The sequence below is a fragment of the Diachasma alloeum genome, unplaced genomic scaffold (assembly GCF_001412515.2).
Source record: "Diachasma alloeum isolate Michigan unplaced genomic scaffold, Dall2.0 Dall_scaffold_00186, whole genome shotgun sequence".
Taxonomy (NCBI): domain Eukaryota; kingdom Metazoa; phylum Arthropoda; class Insecta; order Hymenoptera; family Braconidae; genus Diachasma; species Diachasma alloeum.
The window spans coordinates 1,223,436-1,232,376 of record NW_021680352.1 but is presented as its reverse complement, the minus strand read 5'-3'; the positions used below and the strand labels follow the sequence as shown (position 1 = coordinate 1,232,376).

Genomic DNA, 8,941 nt, shown 5'->3' with positions numbered 1-8,941 from the left:
GGGGGGGGGGGGGGGGGGGGGGGAAGCTCAAGGCCGGTCGCCTCTGTCAGAGACCTCGCTGCGCGCCGAAATATCAACACAAGTCCCTCATAACTACTTCCAACCTATTATCCCCCCTTTTTTCTTATTCAAGCCATCACATGGAGCCCCCGCAGTCCGCCGTATCCCATTTTAGTGGCTTCAGGTGGTGTTACTTTTTCCCATACCACTTGCATTTTCTCCAAACAAAGGAATGAGAAACTCAACTCAAGTTGCGGGCGAACGCTTTTTTTTGTCCAGTTGAGCGGGGAATTTGCACCGATCAACTCTTTCGACTCGACTTTAGCTGCAGTAAAACAATTTTCCAAAAGTCAGGTGACACCGCGTTGGCCTGAGCGTCTTCAGGAATTTTATGTGCGAAGAAGTGATGTCGAAGTTGAAGGGTTCTTCGCGATTCATATTTTAGCGGTTAGAAGAATAGGGTTTTTTTCCTATTTAAGTGTTTTTTTTCATTCCCATATAACAGATCAGGGTTTTTATGGTCCCGCGGGCCGACTTCCTCCCTCACCATGTCGCATTGCACCCCAGGGGCTGTACTTCACGGACAGACTCTCCTGGTGACCAAGGGAAACCATGGAAAACCATGGAGAACGTTCCCCAAAAATTCAATCTCGATGATTTCGGGTGTCTAGACTTCCGTTCAACGGTTTCCGAAAGATTAAAAATCCCAATTTGAGACAAACCGGATTATTCAAGTGGTTTTATTTGTAATGATTTTAAACATTTGATTAATAAAGAAGCTCTTGATGAGGTCTTCCCTGACAGACGAACCGTTGGGCCATCGCAAAAATTCTTGAACTTCATTTCTACGTTTATAAAATTGCGGAAGACCGCTCAGGCCAACCTGTTGTCATCTGAATTTTGAAAAAACCTGTTCATAAAACAATTTTTAAAGAGCGCAACGTGGAAGGTGATCATAACCTCGCGAGTGTTGCAGAAGTTGCGGCTCGGCATCTCCTACTCCATAATGAGCCACACATTCAACGATATTAATCTCATTCTACTCATACATTGAGTTTTTGATGAATATCTCAGAATCTAAGGGAGATAGTGAAATTCTTGTAAGGACCTTTTTTGTAGCTCTCATTCTGCTCTACAAAAAAGGTTCTGAGAGAAAATTGGCTATCTCCCTTACATTCCGAGATATTCATTCAGTAGTGAAGTGGTGAAGGGTAATAAGTCGATTTGGCTCCTGGCTCAGTTTTTCATGAATATCTCTGAATCTAAGAGAGATAGAGCAATTTTTGTAATGACCTTTTCTGTAGCTCTCATTCTGCTCTATAAAAAAGGTTCTGAGAAGAAATTGGCTATCTCCCTTACATTCCGAGATATTCATTCAGTAGTGAAGTGGTGAAGGGTCATAAGTCGATTTGGCTCCTGGCTCAGTTTTTCATGAATATCTCTGAATCTAAGAGAGATATCGAAATCTTTGTAAGGACCTTTTTTGTAGCTCTCATTCTGCTCTACAAAAAAGGTTCTGAGAGAAAATTGGCTATCTCCCTTACATTCCGAGATATTCATTCAGTAGTGAAGTGGTGAAGGGTAATAAGTCGATTTGGCTCCTGGCTCAGTTTTTCATGAATATCTCTGAATCTAAGAGAGATAGAGCAATTTTTGTAATGACCTTTTCTGTAGCTCTCATTCTGCTCTACAAAAAAGGTTCTGAGAAGAAATTGGCTATCTCCCTTACATTCCGAGATATTCATTCAGTAGTGAAGTGGTGAAGGGTCATAAGTCGATTTGGCTCCTGGCTCAGTTTTTCATGAATATCTCTGAATCTAAGAGAGATATCGAAATCTTTGTAAGGACCTTTTTTGTAGCTCTCATTCTGCTCTACAAAAAAGGTTCTGAGAGAAAATTGGCTATCTCCCTTACATTCCGAGATATTCATTCAGTAGTGAAGTGGTGAAGGGTAATAAGTCGATTTGGCTCCTGGCTCAGTTTTTGATGAATATCTCTGAATCTAAGAGAGATATCGAAATCTTTGTAAGGACCTTTTTTGTAGCTCTCATTCTGCTCTATAAAAAAGGTTCTGAGAGAAAATTGGCTATCTCCCTTACATTCCGAGATATTCATTCAGAAGTGATGTGGTGAAGGGTAATAAGTCGATTTGGCTCCTGGCTCAGTTTTTCATGAATATCTCTGAATCTAAGAGAGATAGAGCAATTTTTGTAATGACCTTTTCTGTAGCTCTCATTCTGCTCTACAAAAAAGCTTCCGGGAGAAAATTCGACATCTCCCTTAGATTCGGAGATATTCATCAAAGAAGCAACTGCTGGACAAGTCGACTCATATTTTACTACAAAGCTTGCAGTAAATGACTTCCACCACCACTGAAAATCAAACTTTTAATCCATGAAAAAGGGGCCGCGGGTGGGGGGATTGCTCGCACACACAGAAACATTGGAGCGCCGATTTCAGGAGCACTCTCACCGTGATCGGCCTCGCTCGTGACTTACCTCATGCCTCACCGTGGTTTCCTCGGGTTGACGTGTGTGTCCCGACCAACACACCTACAAAACCAACAGGACACACGGGGGCACGCACTCCTTTCCGAGGTTCTCCCCGCCGTCTCCGTCTCTCTCAGTCCCTCCCGAACCGACATGCACACAAACACTTTCCGACTCGCTCCCCCCTTGTTCCCCCGCCCCCGCCCCACTCGCGGCCGTCTCACTCTCCCCCGTTGCCGACGATTCGTCCGCTCCCTCTCCCACCCGCGCACCACTCGGGCACTCCAAAGTAACCACTGAAAAATCCTGGTCCTCCTCCCTTATTCTTTCAATTCCTGGGCCTCACTCCCCTCCCCCCCCCCTCGGTTAAAACCCTTTTGTCTCGTTTCTCCTTTTCACTTCATCCTCCTTTCACACGAGACTCATGAAGACGTTTTACTCCTTTTCCTTTATTCTCGCGACTCGAAACGACTCTCTTTCACCTCTCGCCGGGCACGAACGTGGCGCACGTATTTTAAAATGTATCATACGTGTGTGAACATGCTAGTCCATTTCGCCGATTGCCGAGACAATGAAATTAAATACAGCGGAGTGGAGAGGCAACACGGCTGGGTGATTGGTACACATCGGGGGGAGACAGGCACTTGGCGGGTTCATAACCAGTAAACGCGATGGCGACTATCAAACAACGGGTTGAAATTATTACCTGGACACTCGGGTTAAACTTGGTGAACGGGTGGCGGAGTGACCTCCGCTGTTGTTGCGCGAGCGCGTCACGGGGTCGGCGAGTTTTCCACGTTTTTTTTTTTCGAATTATTTAACCGGGGAGTGGAGTGCTGATTGTTATCCGCGAGCGTCACACACTCGACCGTACGCGGACAGTCAGACTCCTGGACTGTTCACTGTCTTTGCCTGGTATCGCTCTCGGTGAACCACCACGAGACAGCAGAGCTGTTGCTTTGTCTGTGTGGGGTGGCGGTGTGTAAGTGCCTGTTCACACTGCGCGCGACCGGAGAGGAGGTTCCGGCGGCGGTGGTGGGGGGGTGGAGTTGTATGGGGGTTTGCGGCGGCGGGAGCGACTGGGGGGGGGCACTCTTCGGCTGCGCAAAGTGCGCGAGAGCGGTTAACTGCTGTCTTTTGACCAAACCGATGGCAGCGGGGCTTGGGTACAGTGCATCCGCGGCAGAGGGCGGCAGCTCACTGGCTGCGATTCGCGCGGGGGCTTTTTGAATTCTCGCGGGGAATTCTGGTGGGGTTGTTTAGGAAATAGACCTTCCCGAGTGGAAGTTCTGTTCAGGTCTCGATCAGAAACTGATCAAGTCCGATCCGAAATTCTGATCAGGCATGTTACGCCTCCACCTTGTGTTTTTCCACTAGGGTTTTCGTCCTGAGAGTCACTAGATTTTCGGAGAGCTTTTACCATGTTAATTCCCCTAGGAGTTTCGGACACTTCTACCGAATTTTCAGATCGATCATCATTTTTTAGGGCTCAAATCGATATCATCTTGAATGTTAATATTTATCAGAATTTTTCATTATTTTTTTTTATTCACGACCGTCATTATTCAGTCGTACGACGTGACTGAAGCTATTTAATGAGCCAATATATAGACTCTTGTCTTTTTTCCAAATGTTCATAACTCACTGAACTCCCGATGAAACGGGATAAATTTATTTCTGAGTGATGGACATTTTTTAAAAATCTTGACAGTGCCCGAAACAAAAAAATTTCAATGTATTTCAATGTAATGTTCTCGTCCAATTAATATCTTCCCCATTCTCATTTCGTGCTCTGGATCCGAGTGTTATTTGCGGGAGAAGAATAACCGACAAATAAAACCTGAATTTATGTTCACATTTTAAAAGGCCATCGCAATTTACAAATGTATGTTGTAACTCCAAATATTGAACTGATTTATTTATGAAGAAATTGAATGTCAGCATCGTATTACAACACTTAACTTTTGCGTAATACGAAACGAGGCAAACGCGCTACAGTTTTGGAGGAAATCGAGGGCTCACTTGCCACTGGAGCTTAATTAATTGATTTTACGAATTTGCGGTGAATGCAGTGGTCACGGGCACTCTGTGCTCAATTCAATTATTGAATTTATTCTTCGCGAAAGGAGCATTTCCAAGCGCTGAGGTCCACTCTACAGGGGGAGCGGGGCAAAAGCGGTACTTTTGATTTTTTTTGAAATTTTGTTTTTTAATTGAGATAATTTTCGACGTGGATACGTCTGTGGTTTCGTTTTGGGGGGTCATTCGGTGAAAAAATGCTTATGCAGCTGCGCCATCTATCGGCGATGCTGACTGTCGATACATTACCAACCGTCAATCGATCGGTACGATACCGACAGGTTGTTAGTCGTAGAAATTTCCAGTGCTGAAATTTCTAGATTCAAAATTCCCAATAAAAGGCGGATCGGCATGCTCCGCCGTCAGTCGTAAATTGGCAATCAAAGAGTTAACATCGTATAAAGTAAAGAGTGTAAATATCTGGCGCAGTGGTAAGGTCAGTCTAGATATTGACGTGGATACGTCTGTGGTTTCAATATGGGGGGTCATTTTGGGGAAACGGTCCTTATGTGCAGCGCCATCTATCGGAATTCTAGAAAATCTAGACATTTCGAGGTAATTCGAGAAGTTTCTTGAACTTTCGAAAAAATTCAAGGAGTTTCCAGAAATTTCGAGGAAATTCAGGGAGTTTCGAGAAAATTCGAGAGAATTCAAGAGGTTTCTAGAAAATTCGGGAGAATTCAAGGAGTTTCTAGGAAATTCGAGAAAGAAGGAAAGACCATGGACGTGTCCACGTACAATTACAGCTGTATCGAAGATACAGCCGTCTGCAAGTTTTTCCTCGTAAAGTACAGTTCTTCCTCTTCGCGATAAGTCCAGACTGAAGTGAAATTGATGACTTCATCTCTGAGTTATGAATATTTAAGAAAAGTCAAGAGTATCCATTTTGCCCCGCTCTTCCCTACTATTCGACCTTTCTATAGATATGTATAGAAATTTATGTAGGACTTGGATATAATTTGAGATTCAATTGAAATCTTCCCGCCAAACTGTTCAGGCATCGAGGCAAACGTCAAGACGCAGAGCTACCATACAATCAAGCGAAAATTGGTATTAAAGTTGGTACTTGATTCTCTTCCAACAAATGAAGAGAACTGTAAAAAATTTCGAAGACAAACAATTCTAGATAATCAGAGTAATTCTGATATTTTTAAATCGGAATTTTTGGGGTTGACGAGGAGCTTGAGGATGACATTCACGTGGTTGGCATTCACATTCATAGATAAAGGTAAGATATAAAAATTCATAAGCACTGGGATTCATGTATGGTAGGAAGGTTAATCGTGCAAATAAAATTCACAGTTTTTATCACAACATTATCCACAATAGGGGAGGTTGGGGTAAAATGGACACTTTTGACTTTTTTTAATTACATTATTTTTTTAGGAGTTCGAGGTGGAAAACTAGACTTCACCTGAAAACGAACGTGTGTAAGAGCCTTTAAACTCCTGAATTCTGGAGTTTTCCAACAAAAATGTTGGGCTGTACATTGTTGGAAAAAAATAAAATTTTCAGGACAGGAATATTCGATGCAATTTAGGGGAAAAAAAATCATGAAATTGCAGGTTTCACTGAAAATTCAATGAAATTCCAGAATTTTAAGGAGCATAAAGACGAGAATTCCTCAATTTATTTAAATTTCCAATCTAATATGAATATTCTCAGTGTCCAATTGCATTAAATTTTCAGTGAAATCTGAATTTTCATGATTTTTTTTTCCCTCTAAACCGCATTCAGTGTCACTGTCATTGGTAAATTCAAGAATATATTTAACAGAATTTTCGGTTATTCATTTATTTAATTTATTCATTTATTATCATTATCGATTCATTTTCAGGGAAAAATGGAACGGAAATGTATAGTTCTTGGTTTCTTGACCACGAAACGAACCGAGAAGATGCAGTTTCTCGTCTCGTCTCGTGGCATTACTGATAAAAGACAATATCTTGCTTCTCTCATTCTTCTAGAACTCACATAACAGCTGTCCTGTCACAAAAGTAAAGGCCTGGAGTGATCCTCATATGAAATCGCAGGCTCTTGTGAGATCTGCATTCAAATTTTGGGGTGAATTATAATTTTTGTTCATTTTTATGTCAAGTGACACATTTTCCTCGACATAATTTGGCTTTTTCCTGTGGTTTCGTCATTTAATGAGAGCTTTTTGGTTTCATCTGACTTTAGAAATGCTCGAAGCTGAATGAATCCCGAAATTGCGGAGTCCACATGCGATAGAATCCAGAAATGGACTCAACATCTGTCTCGGGAATTGCAAAATCTCTCTGGCTTTCAAAAAAATTCCAGGACTATTGCAGTTCCAATTTTCTGTTTTTTCGATTGAGCATGGTTTCAATTATCTCACACCATCGGAAATGCCGTAAAATCCCAACAAAGTTGAAAATCCCAGATTTTTCCCTTTTCGTCATCAAATTAACTCTTTTTACAAAAAATATTCGCAAAATAAATGGGGGTCGCTCCATTTTCCAAAAAAAAACAAATTTTTTGTAATTTCAAAGGATTTCCGATGGTCTGAGCTAATCAATTATGAAACCCTGCTCAATGGATAAAACAGAAAATTTACGTGGAAACACCCCGAAAACTCAAGAATATTTTTCCAGTTCTTCCAAACAACAAAAATTCGTTAGAAACCCGAAAATCTAAAAGACTGACTTTTTGTATGCAATAAAAATGTTTTAAAAAGGAGAATATTTTTTTGGCTTCCTGAACGTTGATTAAATCATGTGAGAAACCTCAACAAAATTGAAATTTTGAAGGTACAAAACCATACCAATAATTGGAGACACAGGGGATTCAGATGAAAATTACGGAACGCTCCGAAAAAATTCCGTGACAGTTCCGTAAAATTTCGTGCAACCACATTTCCCTCCGAAATTACGGAAAAGATAGGGCAGGTTGGGGTAATACGGACACTTGACTTTTTTAAGGGGAGACTACTATGAATTTTAAAAGTCGTGGGTTATTGAAGTGAGACTTTTCATACGTTGAAGATCGATTATATAGATCTGAAAACGAATAATTAGTGCAAAAAAATTTTTTTTATTGTTCGTTTGCCCGAAAACGCTAAAAATGCCCAGAATAGTCCAGGGCTTCCAATTTTTGAGCTGCGAAGAATTTTTTTTTTTCAAAATTCTGGGAAAAATATGTGGAATAACAATGATAGCTAGAGCAATTTTTTTTAATTCACCTCTTACATGGCTAAATTTGCTTTTTTGTATTTTTTTTACACAAATAGTTAATTTTTTCAAATGAAAAAAATCGAAATCAGCTGTGTAGGAGTCGAATTCCAAAAAACTGGCTCGTAATTGTTGTTCCATACATTTTTCCGAAAATTTTGGAAGAAAAAAATCTTTTGTAGCTTAAAAATTGGAGGCCCTGGACTGTTTTTAGCATTTTAAGCGTTTTCGGGCAAACGAACAATAAAAAAAAATGAGGGTTTTCCAAAAAAAAAAGAAATTTCTCGAGTAAATCCTGCTATTCAATTTTCTCCCATTCCTCCCATGCAAATGCATCGACATTACAATTAACAGTGAAAAATCTTCGTATCAACCATGTCCTCTCCCCTCACTACCGACAATTGTCCTTCGCTGCACTCCCCGAGTGCTACATCGATGCCAAAAGAATCCGCAAACAATGCGCTCGTAAAATCATTTTTCTAAACGCATTTCTCTGCCACAATGTCCCTGAAGAGATCGCCCTGGGGAGATTCGCGTTTACATATACGCAATGCAGTGCCGCTGCGTTTCACGCGAATCGATATGCATGAAAAATGAAACGAGGAATTCGCTGATATCGTGATTCAATTTTTTCATCACCTCTCAAACGCGTGAAAATTCTCTCAATAAATTTACATCCGCCAAAAAGCCATCGCTCCAAAATGGAAATACTGTTAAAAAAATTTAACTGAATTTTCCAGAAAATGACACTGAATTCAATTTAACGGAAAAAAGTCTATGAAACTTCAAGTTTCCCCGAAAATTCAAGGAAATTCCTGATTTTTCAATGTAAACATGATAATTCAATAAGAAATTGCTCTGAAATTTCAAAAAATTGAAAATTCAAGGACATTTTTGCATGAATTTTCCTAATTTCCATTAATTTTTATGAAATAATCTAACTGAAATTTAAAATTTCCATGAGTTTTCCACGAAAACCACAAATTTCCAGTGGTAAAATTCCCTGGAATTTCAATGAAACCGTCACTTACTTCATATTTCAAGACTAAAGCCTGGAAACTTCAGTGAAAATTTCTTAAGTGTATCTAGGTTTCCTCGGGGGTTGCTTCGAGATGCATCCCAGTGTGGAATCCCCAGTGATTGCTCGCTGTACACATTGTACATTCTCGAGCAGGTTCACCG

General features: G+C 40.7%; 1 protein-coding gene and 1 long non-coding RNA gene across 2 annotated transcripts in view; one reads left to right on the top strand and one right to left on the bottom strand.

Annotated features, from left to right (window-relative positions):
* Positions 1–2,540, bottom strand: part of LOC107048257 (nuclear hormone receptor FTZ-F1 beta) — a 23,366-nt gene extending 20,826 nt beyond the window's left edge. Inside the window, exon 1 of the mRNA XM_015271339.1 lies at positions 2,499–2,540. The gene's annotated coding sequence lies outside the window, so the exon portion shown is untranslated. The remainder of the gene's footprint in view (positions 1–2,498) is intronic.
* Positions 2,541–5,646: 3,106 nt separating this feature from the next.
* LOC107048232 lies at positions 5,647–7,253 on the top strand. The gene is made up of 4 exons (XR_001461665.1): positions 5,647–5,796; positions 5,955–5,998; positions 6,536–6,632; positions 6,750–7,253. It is a non-coding gene; the product is annotated as an uncharacterized LOC107048232 (long non-coding RNA).
* Positions 7,254–8,941: the final 1,688 nt, after the last annotated feature.